The sequence below is a fragment of the Saccostrea echinata genome, unplaced genomic scaffold (genome assembly GCF_033153115.1).
Source record: "Saccostrea echinata isolate AGI-Se365-2 ecotype Australia unplaced genomic scaffold, CSIRO_AGI_Sech_v1 ptg000036l, whole genome shotgun sequence".
In the NCBI taxonomy this organism is placed as follows: Eukaryota; Metazoa; Mollusca; class Bivalvia; order Ostreida; family Ostreidae; genus Saccostrea; species Saccostrea echinata.
The window spans coordinates 3,632,904-3,654,584 of NW_026889785.1; positions in this window are offsets into that span (position 1 = coordinate 3,632,904).

The following is a 21,681-nucleotide window of genomic DNA, read 5'->3' on the forward strand; positions in this document are numbered from 1 at the left end:
AAGAAGTTGAGTATTCTTTGATCCAAAAGCTTGAACTGTAGGTAATTGTGTTCTTCACTCAATGGAGAATAACATGACCTTTAACTAATTATATCTCAACAAAATTCAGGCCATTTCCTTGGTCATTTGCAATAATGTTAGCCAAGTATATGTCTTTCCATATTCGCTTGTTGGGGTATTAGCCCTATTTGGACATTTTTTTAAATAACCCACTATTTGAAAATTTGAATTTTGTACTTTGTATCAAATCAATTTTGTTTTTAAATGAAGACATCTATGTTTTAGACCTGACTGTCAGTTACATATTGAATTCTTATTGTACTTACGTACGTGTATATACTGGGTATGTTTAATTTCTTAAGATTTTAATTGTATGGATTTAAAAAATTCATATCTTTTGCTATGACTACAATTTATGCTGAATTTATTATGCATATTTAAATTGAAATGAAAGGTCATATTCATAAATAAATGCATTATTTCTGACCATAACCAGTAGATTGATCAACTGTTGATTTTATATCTGAGGATTTGTAAAACTGTGAACATCTCTTTTTATGTATATGTATAACAACTATTAACTTTTGAATATATAGTTTGTAAATTTCTTTGGTTTTTTATTTACTTCCATTATTGTTATAAGTATAATCATGTATATTCATTTCGTAGTTTGTTCAATGTATTGGATATATCCATTCTGAGAACAATGTATTACCATTTCGAAAGTTCAGATATCTTACAAACAATATTGATGTTTCAGAAATTGAGAATCATCTATCCCATAATGTGACTTTGGATTTAAATACCGATAACTGGATATTAAGTTGGGAGCTTTTTTTATCCTGATATTTTGTGATCTTTCTTGATGGACATTGAAGAATATACTCTTTGATATACTGGAGTGATTGTGACTCTAGACCATATGCCATATTATCTGTGAATCGATCTGACTCTTCCAGCTACTTCGTGTGACATTCATATCTTCTCATAATATTTGCCAGATATATCATTGCAAAAATTAAATGTACTGTGTCACCTTATAGAATGTGGACACCACTGAGTTGGAGCTCTTCATTGACTGCATGACTTAAAATGATATTTTGCTGAAATATTTTGAAATTTTATTTGGATTTGTGGCTTGTTAAGTTTTTTTGTTAAGCAAAAACTTGATAAAACCTGACATACAAAAAGGAATTATATTTTACTTAATCATGTCTTATTTGTACTATGAACTTCTTTGTAAATATGTTTCTTCAAAATAACAATGCCTTATTAACAGTTCAAAAATGTCATTACATTGTCACAGCTATAGTCAGATTTTAGAGTTGAGATCTCAGATTCCCTGATTCAAATGAATACTATACATAAATCATGTAGATTTTTGTGAGCATCAAGTGATTAAAGATTACTTCTATTAGATAAAATTTAATATGTACAAAATGTATAATTTACAGGTAAGTATGGAAAGAGGGGGTCAATGGCCAGCCCGTAAAGGGAGGTAAACCTACCTCTTTTAGAAAATAATAAAAATACTTATAAATATGATAGCACATGATATGCTACATTTATAATAAAAAACTTTATAGGAATAAAAGTGCTCCCTTCAATTTTTCAACAAGATTCTTTGAATCAGGGGTTCTGAGAAAGCATTTATTATGTAAATGTAAAGTATTATGCATATTGCTAAAAACTGAAGAACCTTTTTTTCCAATCGCTTACACGTAACCTTTCCTGTTTTCGCTTTCATTGGGAAAGGTATGTATTATAAAGTAATTGTATTTTTTTTTAATTGACCAATATATTTAAGACAAAAATGCATATTTTGCCTGCATTTTCAAATGATTTTTCCCATGCTATATACATGTACAGTAATACTCTTTCAAATTATTAAGATTTATTGTAATTTTCAATTGTTATGTTTTAAATTTAATTATACATGTACTGATTTTATAAATACATGTTTTTGACTTACAGCTTCATATGTATGAAAGCAAGTTTCAAAATAAGTAATATATTTCAAATTGTATATTCTTATATCAAATGTGTCAATTTGGTTTAATATGTACCACATTGTTAATCGTTTTATCTGTTATTTTACTTAAAAAGAAAGTTCATATTGTTAACTACAGATAATCATGATAATCACCTAAGACTTAATGCATAACTTAATTTCTGGTTACTGAATAAAGTTTTAAGCACAATCATGCATTTTTCGTATTCACTGAAGGGAAGTTATTAACCGTTATTGCACTTTTCAAACTATCTTTGGCTCAGAAAAGGAATTACAGTATGTGCATGTATGTCTGAAGCCTAGATGTTCAACTTTTGGTATATGAAAAGAACACAATTTTAAATTTAAATTTAAGCATCTCCATAACGTCTGGTTTTAATATACTACTTGTATTCTTTCGATTGGAAAGAATATGTATACCAGTATTGAGTGATTGTAATTTTTAGAATAAGCAATTTAATTAAGACATTAATCCATACTATAATATTAATGCATTTTCATGTGACTTAATTTTCATTTATGATTTATATTGTTATTTGCAATCTTGATGTTTCAAATTTAATTATAATTTTATTATAATGATTAGTGACTACATGTGTACATGTTTTTTTCTGTCTTATAGATTTCACATGATTGTTATAATGTACATGAAAGAAGTTGCAAAACAGATGAGTAATATATATCTAAAATTATATATCTCAAATGTGTCAACATAATTTTTTATACCAGCTTCTTTTAACATTTTGTCTTTTCTTTTACTGAAGAAAGTACATATTGTGTTACCTGCAGATAATCACTCATCCTTCATTAGTCAATATTTGTATAAATTTCTAATGCTACTTAATAAAGATTTTAAGCACAATCATTGACAAGCATTTTTCTTATTCATGCACTGAAGGGAGGAACTTGTTGATGCAAAATTAATTCTTAACAGTATTTTGGTCATAAAACAAAGAAGAAGGTACGGTTTGGGCTTTATTGTGCCTTAAACATTTAATGTTCTTAAAAAGCTATGAAATTGACTTTTACAATAGTTGAGTAGATGAATATGATAAAGCATTTGATTTAAGAATATGGCATGAAGGAGGAGGATGTCAGTAATTAGGTATATTTCTAAGATTAGTGTAGAAAAGCCATAGATTGACTCATTTCTGTTCTTATTTTCCTTTAGAAAATAGTGTCTGCCACTGTCGCCCACTTCAATTTTTGGATATATTATGTAAACTTCTATGAAAAATCTATATCTCAAATTCTTTGTGGCTCTGGTGGGAGAGTTTGTTTTCTGAAAGAAATTAATTCCACTGAAAATTGATTTCTTCTGCAAATTTTTTTTTAAAGAAAATACAGGCAAATTTACTTAAGATATAAGGTATCAATTTTATTTAGTTTTATTGGCATGCAAAACGGGTTGGTCAGGTTTCATAATCATAATTATGTGTTTTTCCTATTGACGGAAGGGAGATAAGAAAACTGATTGCCTTTGTAAATACAGAAAACTAGTAAATCTTGATCTTGTCACAAGGATTACATATGTGAGGTATGAAAACCCTATAGTCCTAATCGTTCAAAAGTAATGCCAAGATTAAAGTTCATAAAAAGTAGGTCAAGCTCCAAGGTCAAAGTTTTTTGTTTCCAGAATAAGGTCTTGTTACAAGGATTAAATATTTGAAGTATGAAAGCCCTAGTCCCAACCATTCAAAAGTTATAGTCAATGTTTGTGATTAAAAAATTGAATCAAAGTCAAGGTCAAACTTTTTGATATACAAAGAAAGTTCTTCTCACAAGAACTAGATATATGAAATATGAAAACCATAGCCCTAATCATTCAGAAATCACAGTCATGGTTAAAGTTTTGTTTGATGTATGTTAATCTCCAAAATCTAAAGGTCAAAGTTTTGGACATCCAATGGAAACTCTTTAAAAAAATACTTATTGTTATTATGTTAAGTATGAAAGTCGTAGTATTAGTGTGAAAAAGTTTGTGTCAAACTCCAAGGTCAAAAGGTCAAATTTGGTGGTAACCAAAGAAAAGTCTTGTCACAAAGAATACAATTTATGTCAAATATGACAGTCATAGCTCCATCAAATCCATTAAGAAATAAACGTAAAACTTAAAAAGTGTTTTGGTATAGATATCAAGCTTGAAATACCCGCTGTAAACACATAGTGCGACTTCGATTCGTATCCGAGCATTAACTCTTGGTTGATGTCACATGACCGGTTACACCAACTTGTGGTTTTCAAGCGAACTCGTATAAGGGTAGCAAAAATAACGGCGTACATACTTGCTCTGTACGATAATTTTAGCAATAAAGTGGCAATATACATTTTATATACATGTTCTATGTCTCAGCAACAATTTTAATGAAAAGTTAGGTTCACAATTTAATATTTCTTGCAAACCAACAAAAATGGGAATGAATTCAATTTCGTCCAGACCAGTTTCTTGATACCTAACACCCACAGCCGTCTTTTTTTTATCGGATGTCGTAGCCCCCCCCCCCCTCCCGCACACCGCCTCTCTAAATACAACACCAAATATCTGGAACTACATGTATACATATATTCAACGAGTAATGATATTTTCTCCCTTATATCAAAATGTTTGGAACGGTACACAATTGTCATTCTTTTCAGTTGATGATATGCACTATCAGTTCAAAAAAACAGCAAATACAAACGTTACGAATGGTAACGCAAGAGCACTGCACTTAAAATTGTGCAATATTAACCAATTGCTCAAAATACAAACATTCAATCACTAGATATCATTGAGATGGTGGCCATCTCAAAGGACCCCGCTTTCAACAATGAACATGAAAATGTAAGGTAGTTTAAAAGGGTTTATTTTGAAGAGGAACATTTGTGTACTACAGTAGTACGACTTCATGGATATTGCAAATTTACAGATACATCGAAGTTATCTTGTATCCTCAGTTATATAAATTTACTGGAACTAAGGGGAAAAAATTATACACCAAACAAAGATTTTAAACAGAGAGGCTAATTCTGAACATGACCTAGAAACTTCGACCAAGGTCACTGCACATCCATTGACCAGGCAGTGGGACTATGTGAGTGAAGTAGGAGCCAGATTGAGCCAAGGAGAGAGAAGATATGCTCCGGACAAGGATTTTTCACATGACTCTGCTATGACCTTGACCTTTGACTTAGAAAGATGGTTCAACGTCACTGCACACCGTTTACCCAAGGGCACTCTGTTGGTCAAGTATAAGCCAGATTGGGCCAAGGAAAGAGAAGATATGCTCCGGACAAGAGATCTCGGACGGACGGACGGACGGACAGCTAGACGGGCGGACTAATCACTATAGGGCGCCCGCTAATCGGAGCCCTAATTTAACCACAATTTTGATAGTGAATAATATTATGTCATTATTTCATATCACACGGATGTGAAAGATATTAAGTAAAAAATTTCGCCTTTGCTCTTCCATTTGCATCTCTGCACTTTTGTTACAGAAAAAAAAATCCATTGTAAACAACAATGTTTTTCTTATTTTTTTTAAATAATAAAGATTCACTTGCAAATCTGTTCAAACAGCTTTAGAGTTTAATGTTTTACTTCAAAGCACAATAACATAAATATAGGTGACGAATATATCGGTAACGTAAATATCAGTAACGTAAATATTTCTCTGAGCTTTATCGTTTCTTTTAATGTTGTTGTTTTATTATTCCATTGTTAATCAAAGCTATATTCTAATGCTTGATTGAAAGGCAATTTGATCCATAGGAAACAGTGTTGTTCTAGCTCTTTCTTGATTTGTTAATAAATTCTAGCACGTAAATATCAATGAATTTTATAACCATTAAACTTATAAGAAAAGGGGGTATATGAAGATATTAGAATATTTTATTCAACCAATTTGGGCCCACAGTGGACTCTCAGTGGAGCATACAGGACAATGTCCAAAATTTGTTTCATATTTGTTGGGGGGTGGTGGTGGTAGAGGCCACTTTTTTTCAATGCCAACTACTTTCAGTACCATTTTTTTTATACTACATATTCCTTATATCACTTACAGTTGGGGGGGGGGGGGGGGCAATCAGCCTTTCAATGAACATTTCCTAATGTCGGGAAAAAGTTGGGGGCAGCCCCCCTCCTCCTGTTGATAATTGCCTGAAAATTATTGAAAACTTGTGACATATGTGTAAAGGGTGTGATATTCAGATAATATAGCTCAAATCTAGAACAATCTTACTGAGAAATACTAATAGATTTGTAATATATATGGTTTCAAGTTTCTCTTTGATTTAAAATACTATAGTAAAATCTACACGATGGCCGGTGACGGTGACGTAAATATCGATTTCTGCTATAAAATGTTATTTTCTCTGAAGACAATCATTCATTTAGTTACAACAAACATTTGTTGTATTTTTATCAACAACCAACAATGGTTCATATGAATGGCAAAAAATAAAATTAATTTGAAATATGATATTACTTAAAACACCGTACATTATTTAAAGTGAATTGGGACTATTACTTTGAGAATCAGTGTTAAATATCCTCGATATAAGGAATAATTAATCCCGAGATACAGTGAGTTAGGTTTAGTTTCATCTGACCCAAAAAAAGTAAAATATACCTGGGAGATAAATCTTGGAATATCAATAAAACGTTTAATATAACATTAAATTTGAAGTTAATTATGAAGCGTCAAAATGACGAGCGTTACGATCCCGATGTGAATAATGGGAAAAATTAAAATAAAGATGTTTTGAATTTGGTTTCTTAAGAAATTACAACATTTATCCTAGAGCATTTGCCAAATAGCAATAAATTTCTCCCCCTCCCCCTTAAAGAAGAAAAAAGATTCTTTAAATTTAATCTTTAAAACCACATAACATTGAGATGGCTTGTATTTATTCTTTTCCCCTCTGTTGTGAATTATTTCGGCACACCTTGGTTGATTTCGTTTCAACAATGTTGAAAAAGGCGGCAAATTTTACACTTTTTTGCAAATATATACATAATAATAAAGGCATTGGAAATAGGGGTTTACCTTTTTAATTGTTGGTTTAGCGCCGCCCCCCCCCCATTTCAATTAGCCCCCTCCCTTTCAATTTGCTTCCGACGCCTATATGGGCAGTCGAGCGTCTGGTAAACCTATCACGTAGTAGGGCTAAATAAATGACAGGAAAAAGATAATGAAAAAATACAACAAAATTCCCAAAAAATAATGCACTCTTATACGTGTATAAGCCAATTTACTGTTTAATCTTGTTAAAAACATATGCATTATAGAGTTTGCAAATACAAGTATTTTTTTCTTAAAAAAAAAAACATCGTTTAAGCAACAGTTAAACCACGTGTTTTTGTTAGTTTCTCGTGGGCTTGTCGGAATGCCGTTAAATGATTGGTCAGAAACATAAGCAGTTTGTTTCCTGGTATTTATAGCAATGACGGTTATCGTTCTTGACTTCCATATTTGGAAATTGTCCAGATCTTTTCCTGGAAAAGTCAAAAGGTCGACTGGAGGCATTTGACACACTAACACAGAAAAAGAATTCCCGCGACAATGAAACCACCTGATATTTCTTTGTAATCCAATTGGTCAAAGTGAAAAAATTCGCTTTAGCGCTTTCGGTTGGGATATTCTTACGCCGAGCTTTTTATTCTTTCACCATAAAATATAGATCGTACATTTTTATTAAATGTATAATTTACTGTAAGCAGTTACTCTATTTTGTTATTAAGAAAAGGTTTAACATCTAACAGTGAAGTAAATTGAAGAACTGGCATTACTTTACACTGAGTACTTGAACAAAACCCCATCGTGGTTTTTCTTTAAAACATAACGAGTTACGGGTTACAGATTACGCTTAACCACGAGGCTACATTTCGCGCCATTCTCTCACAAGACTTGGAGAAAGATGGCCACGCCGAAGAAGCTTGCGAAATTAATTGTAAAGTCGGATGAAACGCCTGCCGAAAACATTCAAGGTTATGTACACGAGGTGTCCCCATTGAAGACTTCCAAAAATAACAACAAGTATTTTAATGCCAAGTTCCAGGATAATGAGTCTTTTTTGGACATGGTGTGTTATCGCAGCGATTTGCTAGAGCAAATGAAAGAACTAGAGAAGAACAGGTAAGATCAAATGTGTCTGTTAAAACGAAATGTTTCAAAATGTTGTTTTCGGGGGGTGTGTTGCATCTGTTAGGATCTTTCTTGCAAATTTGGAAAAACTGAATGCATTTCATCACCGGCAATCGGCCGAGGGGTTCCGAGTGGTATTACCGGATGTCCAAATTTTATACAAAATGGCGTAGCTTCCTGTTAGGTAGCTGAACACTCTTTCGTAATATGTTTCTGAATCGTAATAATATACGATTGAATATTGTTAAAATTCTGGATAATTTATGATTCTTACATGCAATATTGTAATTGTTGCTCCATTGTATATTTGTATGATCAATGGTGACGGGTCCGAATCCAGAAAATTTTATCGGGAGAAGAGGGGGGGAGGGTCAATGAGTTCCAGCCCAGTTAGAAAAACGGTTAAAAGCAACAAGTGTAATTGCCCTCATCCACTTCTGGTTGCAGTAATGTGAAGTTATGGAAATATGAAATGAAAGTTCTCTAATATGAGTGATAAATTTGGTACTGATTACTAGTAAGAAATTGGAACATACATTTATCCCCCCTTCACCCCCCCCCCCCCCCGATGAACTGTACTTTACTTGCACTTAAGTAACAAAATATATTGCATATTTCTGCACCATGCATACCGTCAGATACCTATGATATTTTGTTTTCAAAAAATCCTAAACCTGCTTGAAAATGAATCCAATCAATTTCACTTTTGTCTTATTAGAACACCAGTGATGCTACAAAAAATCGGCAAAGCCATAAGTCTCACCAAACCAGGAAAGTTTGATGTCAAAATATTGAAGGACACTAGGATTGCTCCCTGCAAGAAATTGGATTTTAGATTTGAGAACCCACCGGAGTCGGAGGTAACCAGCATTGCAGACATAAAAGATCATGTCTTGGAATATGCCAAGGTAACAATCTGTTTTATAAAACTTGTATACTAGTAGTATATAGGGCTGTCATAATTCAAATATTTTGGGGACTGAAATTCAGTAGTTTACATCAATTTTTTTTCGGGGGTTGGGGGGGGGGTTACTAAATATAACTTGATACTCCTAATTACACCCCTGCTCTGAAGGAGAGGGGTACGCTGCACTAGCGTTTACCTTTGGGTGTTTAGTGACGTCGCAACAAATTTGAAAGTTGGAAGTAACCAGACTGTGAGAGGAATTTTTTTTTTACCTGCGAGAAAAAAATCCTATTCCGGGGGTGGGGGGGGGGGGGGGACGGATATAAGGGTGAACTTTTTTTCCTCACCAATTTCTTTCAGTGCCAATTAGCGTAGTACCATGCATCAGTAGTATATATAACTAGATTACCCTTGTATAGATTTACTGTATCAAAAGCGGGGGGCAACCAGCCTTTCGTTGAACATTTTTAATAGTGAAATTAATGCTGTGTTTGGAAAAAAAGAGCCCCCCCCCCCTGCTATGTGCCTGCTGTCTGTGTTAATATGTATGTCGAACATTACAAATTTTGCTTCAAAGTTTTCTCTGCAACTCTGCTGAGGCATACTATATGGTGGAATACATTTGTGTTCAAATCTGATGTTAAATTTCTTTGTATACCCCTCCCCCTCCAGCAAACTAATTTTTTGGAGGGTGGGGGTATACAAATTGCCACATAGAGTTATTGTCCATGGTGAAGGGGGCCGAGGGCATAAGTGTTTCAAAAACATTTTGTTGAAGATGCAAGAACACGATAAGTAATATATATAATAATTGTTTATTATTTCTACTACAGGTGACCGTTGCAGCGAAAGTCCTAGAGGTGGGAGACATTGATAACCAGATAACAAGTTCAGGAAAATCGTTGAAGAAAAGGGAATCTATCATAGCTGACAACAGTGGGGCCATGGGGCTTACCATATGGGAGGAACAGATATCACTTGTTGAACCTGGGAAATCATACAAATTCAAGAATTTAACGCTGAGAATCTGGAATGAGAAGAAAAAGGTGTCCACGGCCATAAATTCTAGCATCAAGGAAGTTGAAAACATCGAAGCAGTAAAGGACTATGGATATGAAGACATCACAATAAAGAAGGAAAAAAACCAGCTTTTCATTTTGTCAGCTTCATGCAGCAAGGTGAGAAAGTGTACTATTTGCAATAGTACTATACAAAACCTTAATGAAGAAGTGAAAACATTCAAATGCACTATCTGCAATATGCGGCAAAACATTACAAGCATAAATAAATTCTTAGAGTGCGAAGTAGTTGGGATGCTGGACGGGAAACAAAGGAGACTCTTAATACCAAATCAAACACTGAAATCGTTCGCCCCAACGCAAGCAATTGAAGATTCTGATGAAATAGAGGATGCATTTCTGTCGGTGAAAGAATTGCAAGTAGTCGTTTCAGGATCCAGTGTTATCAACATTTACATCCCACCACCGAAAACTCCTGCAAAGAATGCAGTTTAAAATTGATCAAGTTTCTGAACAAGAAATACCCCTTGATTTTTTTTTTCGAAGAGTTGTATTTTATCCAAAGAAGGATATATTGCATTTATATACTGCTTATTTCTAGTACAAGGACTTGTCGCAATTTTCTTTTTATGAAAATCCTAATGAATGGATGATGTGCACTTTTTTTGTAAAGACTGAACCTTGCAGTTGTTAAAATAAGTTGACCCTAAAAATACATTTTATGTGGCATATTTTGCTCCTGAACATGAGATACCCCTTGGGTTTTATAGAAGAGTTGTGTTTTATCCAAAGAAGGATTTATTGCATTTATATAATTGCTCATTTCTAGTACAAGGACTTGTTACAATTTTTCTTTTTTATATGAAAATTGAGATGAATGGATGATTTGCATTTTTTTTTCAAAGACTGAACCTTGCAGTTGTTAAAATGATAAGTTGACACTAAAAATATACTTTTATGTGGCATTTTTTTTTAAATTAATTCTGAAGTACTATTTTGTGCACACTGACTATGATGAAAATTAACAAAATTCCAGCATGCAAATTGATTGAGACAAAATTGATGATCACTACTGTCAGAACTTTTTATTTTTTGATTGCAATTTATTATTCCATTTCCTAATATTAACTGTGACACTTGGAATCTCAATTTTTTGTTGTTTATTTTTAAAGAATTTTGAAGGGGAAAGTGGAACTTTAAAAGTCAACTTGTAAATTCAAGTGGAATGAAAATTTAATTTGCAAAATTTAATATCAGAATTTAGTTCTAAAAGTAAAATGAGTGAATATTGAACTATATTTATCAGTTTCATAAAGTTCACCATGATCATGTCATAGGAGGTGTGTGATGTGAAATTTACATATTTATGTTCATATGAAAACTAGAGAACTATTTAGAGTTTTCAGTTTGTAGTCCATTTAAAATCTTTTGAGTTTGTTTACATAGGAGATGGCATGTTAACCACATTATAGATGCATAGGAAAACAGAATTGCAGTTATTACATTTTTTTAAAACTTTTTTCTTTGTCTCTTTAAAGTATCTTTTGTAATGCTTGAAATCGTGCTTCATATGAACCTTTGTTTCCTGAGGATAAGTATTGTACTTGCTCTATAGTTGTTAATAAACTTGCTCTCCAACAATCATTAATTTATTCTTTCAGCTAAAGTAAATCAACAAATTGCAAAATGAAAGTTTGCATAATTTGCAAATATCTTCTGACTATCACAAAAAAGTGTCTGGAGCCCGTTTTACAAAAGGACTTGCGACTTAAGACCAAGTTTAATTATTCATATAACTTTTTAATTAACATTATATCGAAAATTATTTTAAACTTTTTAAATAGAATTTGGTAAGATATTTTTACACAGACAATTTCAAACAGAACAATTAATTTTGCAAAATTTTACTATAATCTGAAATTTTTGGTCTTAGTCGTAAGTTCTTTTGTAAAACGGGCACCTGGTCCGAGGGTCAAGAAACAGACTAAGACCAAGTCAAATTTTTATTGGCCTATAAAAATACTTATTAATTATTCAATGAACCTCTAATTTTGCAGATAACAATGAACACCTTAATTTGTAAATCAACATTAAAAAATATTTTGTAATTATTATCTACTTGACTTGATCAATATTTAGACTTGTTCTTAAGAATTTTCATGATCCTGGGAACTGGTCATAACTTGATACCAAATTATCTCGACCTTGTCAGCTGTAAATCTTGGAAGATATTTTGCACATTTAAAATTGGTCATTTTGATCTTCAAGGAACATGCTACGAACTGTTAGACCTGGGATTGTAAAAAAGCCCTCTGTTGATCAAATGATCTGTCACTCCACCATTTCTGTTAAATTTTTTGGCAGAGAGAGCATGTGTCAAAATAAAATTGAATTTGGAACATAAATTTATCATAAGAATAGTCGCATTCTGGTTTGAGTACGATCGAGCGATTTTGAACAGTTATGTCCCTTGGACTTGAAAAATTCCAACTAGAAGCACTTTTCCGTTCATTTTCTTTGCAGATGTCGCACATATTGAAATGAAATTCAGTATATAGATTTATCATAAAAATATCCAGGTTAATATTTGTTTTTGGTCAATCCAGCCATTTTTGACAGTATGTACTTTGAACGTGGATAAAATTGCAATTAATATTTTTTTTTTGGGGGGGGGGGGCATATGTGTTTTACAGACATCCTTTCTTTTGGGTGTAAAATAAAAAGGTCAATGTTATGTGGGTCCTAAAGTCTAAGGTAATACGGGTCTGGGGTCAAGATCTTAGAAGCAGGGTGGTAGATCTAGCTGTGAACGGTTACATCTTGATAGAAATATATTGATGAAAACATGTTTGGAGCAGAAAAGAAATGCTTGAATTGAAAATGAATATATGTAAAATATATTTCAAGATTTGAAAGATGACTTGATCTCCATTTCATAAAAGTTGTACTGCAATGTTCTACCCGGTAATTAATGAAGCCATCATTGATTTGGTATTTGTCATCAAATAATTATGTTACATGTAGTAACTAGGATACCTCTCTGTTCATGTGAAAATCATGGTAAATGCAACTTTAGAACATATAAATGTTTCTGTCAAACATGGAAACCCTTTTATTATTCACACAATATATCCTACAGTTTTTGTGACAGGTTTTAGACAAATGAGATTATAATGGTCCTCTTGTATTCACAAAAAAAAAAAAAAACCCTGAGGACATGATGGATTTTGCAGATGCCTAAATGCTGAATAACTGGGTAATTTACCATGAATGTTTTACTCTTGAACTTTAAAAAATATTAAAATTGGTTACATAATACTCAAGTGACCATTAAGGCCCATATTCCTCTTTTTGCTTTTTCATAGCCACAATGCTCAGGTGAGCGATGTGGCCCATGGGCCTCTTGTTTTAAAAACGTGTTGTTTAGGAAGATTAATCTTATGCATTTGTTTTATTTCATCTAATAAACTGAATTTACCCATGACACGAATTACTGGTACATGCATGTGAGTACGCGTAAATGCGGTTTTATTTGTTTATGTGGAAGAGCGCCCAAAATAAATACACTTCGAACTCTGGAATTTCCCTATTTTACTGTTTAAATCATAGGTCTGCTCAGCTGATGAGTTGTTTTAATAACGGTAATAAATTATATTCAAGTCCTGGCCAGCGATCGTTACGGTTGGTGACACTGCAATTAAACAGGTCGATATTCAGGTACTAAGATACTAACGGGTATATATATTTTCACCTAATATGTTTTCATTAAGTGTTTTCATAAGAAATAAATTGCTGGATGATATCATGTTCTCCCTGATCACATCGATAGCGTGTAGAAACAGCGGTACATGAACACACGCTTTTGTGTAAACCAAAAGGATGGGGGAAAACGACGAAATAAAAACATTTCTCTATTAACTGAAATTATTGTCTTTAGACAGATAAAAATAAATGATTATCCACCTGAGAACATGTGAAAATTATACCCAAATACAATGTAACGAAGGATTTGGGGTTTAATCCCGAGTACACAATTATAGCAATGATGTGTACATGTACATGCAGAATACCGCTTTTTTATCCTTCGTCCATGTGTTCCTCCTTAACGGAAAAAATTATCAGTAAATTATATTATACCGAACGAGGTTGAAAAATGACGAACTTTATTTCTTAAAATTAACAGCAATTATCAGACTTTTCTCATATCACTGTAAAAATGCCCTAAAAACTAAAACCGTCTTTTTGACTTTGTCAACGCGTTTGATAGATAATGAAAAAAAAAAAAAAAAAAAAACGCTGGCAGATTTAGAGGAGGTTCAGGGGTCCTGCCCTCTTTTGTATCCAAAATATACACAAGATCTAATAAATCAATTTTTTTATGTGGGTTTGGGCCCCTACCCCGACCCAAAACTGGTCAGGCCCCCTTTTCAAGACTCCTGTATCCGCCACTGAAAAAGAATGTGTTGTTCTCCTGGATGTCGATATCTGAATTATGTTTTAATTAAACACCTTGTCTAATATATCATGGGCGCCCATAATAGGACGATTATTTGGTTTTTTTTTTTTAAAAAGTGGTTCTTACAGATGTTAAAAAAACTTATAAACGGCTAATTAATTATTTTATTCATCTACAACAAATGTTAGTTTAGTTCTTTGCTTACATAATCCAACTTTTATAAATTAACACGAAAGTCGTTCGATCGTGTACAAATACTCAGAAGCAATCTTTCATATTTAATGAACGTATAGGTGAATAAATTTCCTCTCATCACTATACGTATACCCCCATCCTCGAAATAAATAGAAAGTTTTCCTTTCGCAGTCGGTTGGTTTTACCAGGTACATGTCAGTACAAGTGAGGATGGAGCTTTACAGAAGCAGGTGATGAATTCCGAGAGAGATTAGGCACTGCCTATTTTATATACATGTACATTCCTAGGGACCTTGTTTTCTGAACCGATGTCACTGTTATTCAAAGACCTAGCTAGAAATTCTCTCTCTCTCTCTCTCTTTGAAATGCAGGCCCGTCGATTGTAAAAAAAAAAAAATGACAAAATAATTTCAATTTTTAATAAGTATCTCACCTTCCAAGCCAAAGATCCAAGGAAGCTTTTCTGTTCATAATTCTTCATCTTTGTTTGCTTTCTTGGTGTATATGAGCGTTATTGTCGTTGTTGTTCTAAAGCTACTTGTAAATTTTTCTCATTTTTATCAAGAACCACAGGACCATAACAACGAAAATTAACACAGAATATTTTTGGTAAAGTTTCATTCAAATGAAGGGTCAAATCCTCTTTTAACGGATACATGTAGTAAAAGTTAGATGGGGTCCAGGCGCGGATCAAGGAATTTTTTTCCACGGGGGGGGGATCCCCCCCCCCAAAAAAAATTTCAACCTAGAAATTTCTTGACGAGCCAAAAAAAGAAACTCTTTTCCCAAACGTGAAAAACCAATTTCGTGTGTGTGTTTGTGTGTGTGTATGGGGGGGGGGGGGGGGGGTCGCTGACTTTTAAAGCTTCATACCTAAGACTTTTCATACCATTTTAACACAGATCCGCGTTTTCGAGGAAGGGTCCGCGTTTTCTAGGGGGGGGGGGGGGAGGGGCATGGTCACTTTTACTTGACTTAGTATATACATTTAACTGCCCCCAAGCCCCTCTAGATCCGCGCATGGGGTCATTTGAAAATAGTATTCTCAAGAACCCCTGGACTAGAATGAGAAAATTTCCAACATAGCATACATTCATTTTTTTTTCAAATATTGATTCCAGGGAGAAGGTTTGGGCCGGAAAGAGTGTTCATAATTTAACATAGGAATTTATATATCCCCCCAAACGAAGTGTGTGGGTTTGGGGTGGAGGTGTTTTGAGTCTTCTGGAATCACACTGTTCATCTGCCTAGCTGTCCGTCTGTACGTGATAGTTTGCCAAGGATATTATAACTTTGTTATGAATATACTGGAAGGTCAACTTGGTACAAAGATTACTAATGATCCGAGGGTGTGTCATGGTTTTGATCCAATATCATTCCGGCAAGTTCAAGGTCACTGGAAAAAAATAGCAAGTATCATACTTGATACAGGAATTGCTTATGACAAAATTAAATGGTTTGACACGACCTTCATCCAAGGTCATTCCTGTAAGTTCAAGGTCACTGACAGAAAAGTGTAAGATTACTGTATGTGCTATAATTTTGGAAGCTCATACTAGGAACAAAGATTGCTTATGATCCACCGGTTTGAGATAACATAGTACTAGATTGGCAGAAGAAGTGGCAAAACTCGTGCCTGGATTATAAATTTATAAGGGGTGGGAGGAACGCAGGAAACTTTTTCTCAGATTGCTTTAGATGGGTTTGTCCTGACTTTGAACAAAGGTTTTTTCGGCAAGTTCAAGGTCACTGGCAGATAAATATTATTTTTTTCCTCATGCTATAACTTTGTTATATAAAATCACTGGAAGCTTTTACTTGATACAGAGATTGCTTATGATCCAAGAATGTGTTTTGACCTTGATCCAAGGTCTTTCTGGCAAGTTCAAGGTCACTGACAGAAAAATGCAATATTCTTTTTTAGGTATATCTTTGTCATTGAGTATCACTGGAAGCTCATAATTTGTTCAAAGGTTGTTTTTGACCTTAACATAGGTCATTTAGGCAAGATCAAGGTCACTGATATAATAAGGGTAAAATTCAAAAAGGTCTAGTCGCCCACGTGGCGCAGTGGTAAGAGTGTCTGCTCTAGAGTCGTGGATTAAGGAGTTGATCCTTACGTCGCAGGTTCGAATCCCACTGTGGGATGCAGAGACCGATCCTTTGGATGAGACCGTACAAACTGAGGTCCTGTCTGGCAGTAGGTGCTGACACGAAAAAGATCCCTCACTGCTCAATGGCCATGAGTGCCGAGTATAGGTCAAATTTGGAGACCTCCATCGGCAAATGGTGGCGTCTCCATATGATTGAAAAATTCTCGAAGCTGACGTTAAACAACATACAAACAAACAAACAAAAAGGTCCATAATTTTGTAATAGAAAAAATTGCATGCATTTGCATTTCACTGAAAAGTTGATAAATATATCATCCAGAGTGTGTAATGGCCTTGACTTAAATTCGAGGTCACTTAGAATATGATGTTTTGGATGAATCACAATCTGAAAGAATACGTGACTGTGATTTTTTTTATGTCGGTGACATACAGATGGTGTTTGCTCTTAACAAGCTGCAGAATGTGTCATGGCTTGACGCAAGGTTATTTGGACAAGTTCAAGTTCACTGACGGGGGAATTTTACATTCCTTAACTGTCTTTCTACTGTTGAAACATTGAAAGTTGATGCCCCTTACAGGATTGTTTATAACCTTAAAATGTTGCATGACCTTGACTCAAGGTCACTATGTCCTGTCCGGAGCTCAGACGGAAGACCTATTCGTTGCATTGCAACGAGCTCGGCTCTAGTTTAATTTATTGTATTCGTAGTCAGATAAATTTATATATATATATCATGTGAATTTAACGTGTACAAAGTCTTTTTTTTTCAAAATGAGAGCAAACCTTATGGGGATGGGTGCATAATCTTAATCCAAATTTTATGTGTGAATTTTTTATTTAAAAATTTTAAACATGTTAAAATCGGATGGGCGATGTCCCTTCCTATGTGTACCATGGCTCTGAAATGTTTCAATTTTAGAAAACGCAGATAAAAAAAGCGGTTTAGCTGTTAACACACACACGTTTTGTTTTTTTTTTTTAAATCGTTACCTTGTCGATGTTGAAAATAACAGTTCGACCCACTCAGATAACGAAACATATACACTAATTAAAACTATGAAACTTATTTTCAGAATATTTTACTTGTTTTTTGTTTTGTTTTGTTTTTGTTTTTTGTTTGTTTTTTTTTTTGTTTTCTCTCTCTCTCTCTCTCTCTCTCTCTCTCTCTCTCTCTCTCTCTCCTGGCAGAAGCATGCTAATGTTATTTATATATATGTCTTTGACCGTGTAATAGAAACAAATCAATCGGGATCGGGAATCCGCAAACTTCGCATCAGAGGAGTTGAGAACGTATGCTACTTTTGAAAACAGTTAAACAGGCAAGTTAGGACAAATCTTTTGTTGCTTCCTTATTTAATACGAATCAGTAAGAACTCGTGTTTAAATGATAACTTAATGTTGAAACGGCTTCATCTACACAATACGCAACAACACAATCTGCAGTAGTAAAAAGTCATGAATCTTAAACGATTAACAAATGTACAGGAAATATGCAAGAAGTGTTTGAACTGCTTTCGTTTTCACTGTATATTGTATGACAGTTTTACTTCATGCATGATTTATATTCATCTCTTTGTATTCTGGTGTTTCCTTGGTATAAATAAAAAAGAAATATAATGATAATGAAATTCATAATTTCATATTGTGAAGCCTAGTTGTTCATGTTGTTAGCTTTGTTTAATTTTCAAATAGAATATTTCAATAACATGTTGAAATGCAAAATAAACATTGTATTTCATAACCATGATAACAGTTATCATGCATTCCAATACCATGGTTTGTAAGTAGGAATTCCTGTTTTAAAATTTAAAATGGAGCAAGCTTGGAAAATAATTTTCTACTTAAATGTTAGTTCATTGTTAAGTTAATGAAAAAATTTGATGAATAGTTCGAGTGAAAAATTGGTATTTTGTGTTTTTTTGTTTTTGTTTTTGTTTTTGCTACCGAAAAGAAATAAGTACTGCACTATTATAATGTTACCAGTATAAATTAAAATTACTGTAGATCACTAAATTTTTGCGACACCTTATTTTCAAGAGATAGACATTATTAAGGAGAAAAAACTTTCATGAATTGTGGTTACTTCTCTATATGGTCTTTAGGAATACTAATATAAACAAGAATAATATTTTTTGCGAGCACGCTGCCTTGCGTTATAACTAGCAAATAAAACAGGTTCCACTGGACAGTTAATGCATAGTAATCTAATACACTTTAAAATTTTTAATGTCTAATGAGTGATTGAAATCCACCAAAAATCCTACTGTGCAGCTCTAGAAAAAGATACATGCAGAAATGTGTACATCATAAAATTTTTTAAAAAGTTTTCGTATGATATTGATAACCAATCAAAATTATATGAAAAATTAGTAAAAAAAAAAACACACACACAATTTATATTTTCTTTGCTCCAATGCTTCAATTTTTTCTTTAAAAATCCTTATAAAATACTGTATAAAGTTTTTATTATATGGGTATAACAAAACTGTTACAGTTGTTGACAGGGTCTCGACCAACAGTTGATCTATCAAATCGGTGTGCAAACTGTTCCCCAAGGTCCTTGACGTTTAGGACCTTATCATGAATATTGTTAAAGTTGTTGAAAAAAATAGTGAGTGCAGGGATTTCAATTGAAAATTTGATATCAACCGCAAGCATGTTTTATTAGATATTAATACACATCATACTTTTGCAGAGTAGAATGGATCAACCGGGAGGTAGTGGGTCCAAGTGGTTTAAAGTTTGGACCAAAGATCAAAGAACCAAAAAAGCCATCCTTGCTGGATCTTTTAATGAATTGGTGGAAAAAAGTGAGCAAATGTGTAATACAAATGTACATTTATTATCATAATATTAACTAATTAACTATCTTTTAATAATCTATATACCATTGTCTTCAACTTTCCCAAATGTGGTTTATTATTATTTCCAGCTATCTAATTGGCTCAAACTAGATCCGAATCACATGATCAAGTATAAAAAGTGTTAAAAACTGGAAGTTTCTATTTTAAGCTTCTAAAAAAATTTATAGACCTGCTGTTTCTAAAATTAGAAACATTCTTCTGTAAACCAATAATAGTGCTGAAGTCACAATAGTCTTTATAAACTGAAATTCTAAAAACAGATACTGCAGCTGCTAATCTTAACTGTGATATCATAATGTGAGTGACATAACAATGCCTTATATTACATGTAGAAAGTATTGAGCATTAGAAACATGGTATTGGATTTAGGACATTTCTAATAAACTGAAAAAAAATAAAACAAGTACATCCTTTTGATTCAGTACAATCCCTAGATATTTACATGTAGACCTTAGAAAAAGCATATCAACCTCGCACTTCATGCTCAGTCAATATGCATTCCCTAAGGTCTATATATATCTACTAGGCATTGACCACATCAAAAGGCTATAATTGTATATAATCTCTACCTTATGAGTCTGCTTTGTTTTTTGCAAATTATAATTTAAAACTGATTGTCAAAAAACATTTATTTTATTGGAAAGCCAAACAAATGACCCAAATATGTACAAAAGTTACAGATGGCTTTTTAGCTCACCTGAGTTGAAAGCTGAAGTGAGCTTTACTTATCACACATTGTCCAGCATACCGGTATGCCCAACTCAACTCAACTTCTCAAGAACCACCAGGCCAGTTTTAACCAAAATTGACACAAAATATTTCTAGATAAAGAGTATTCAAAATTATTAAAATGATAGGTCAAGCCCCCTTCTGAGAGAAGATAATCAAGAAAAGGCAGAAATTGTGTGATGTCATTAAAAAATCTTCTCAAGAACCACTGTGTGAAAAGCTATAATTTATGCGAAAGCTTTCTAAGGTACATTGTAAATTGTTCAGATCATGGTCATCAGGAGTAGGAAACTACTGAAACAATCATTAAAAATTAACCTTCTCAGGAACTAGTGGACCTGAAAAGGTAAAACTTATATGGAAGCTTCCTTTGGCAGTGTAGATTTTTAATTTTTCAGATTATGGTCCATGTGGTTAGGGTAAGGGAATCCAAGTTTTAAATTGAAATAAAAGGGGAAAGAAAATGTTTTAAGATCTTCTCAAGAACCGCTGGACCAGAAAAGATGAAACTTGAGTGAAAGTTTACTGAAGTAGTGTTGATTCTACATTGTTCAGATCTTGGTCCCCAGAGATAAGGTGGAGCTATAATAGGAATAAAGTAAGGGAAATTTTCTAAAACTTTTCTGAAGAACAGCAAACAATATTAATGTGGAAGTATCCTCTGAGAGTATAGACATTTTTTTTTTCAAATCACTTCCGAACAATAGGGCCAAAGTGACTCAGGTGAGTGGTGTGGCCCTTGGGTCTGTTGTTTACTGTAGCATTACTATTATTAGACAAATTTTAAAATTCAAAACAGAAATATTTTAAGTTCAAACTCCATTGATGAATTCAAATCCAAACTAGTATAGAGCTATATCAATCAATTTACAGCCTTCTCAGAGACTTCTGCTTGATTTTTTTTTTACATAATTATAGTCTGTAAAAGTCTGAATTAAGCTGACTTTAGTATGGAATTAATGTTTTATGATGTGACCATTGGGGCCAACACAGTTGTACACATACCATCAAAAAGCTTTACACAGCTTAAACTAATATAACAGTAATATTTGATCTGCATCTTACATGAGACACATGCAGTCTAGAATGTGATGTTATGATGTTGTGTGTAACTAAGTTGTATTTCCGTAACTGAGTCTAAATGAACCTAACACATTTTTTAAACAAAAAGCATTGCAGAGTAGATGCAATTATAAGCAGAGCTAAATCTTCACAATAACTGCAAGCCAGTTATATTTGCCACTATTGCATTGAATG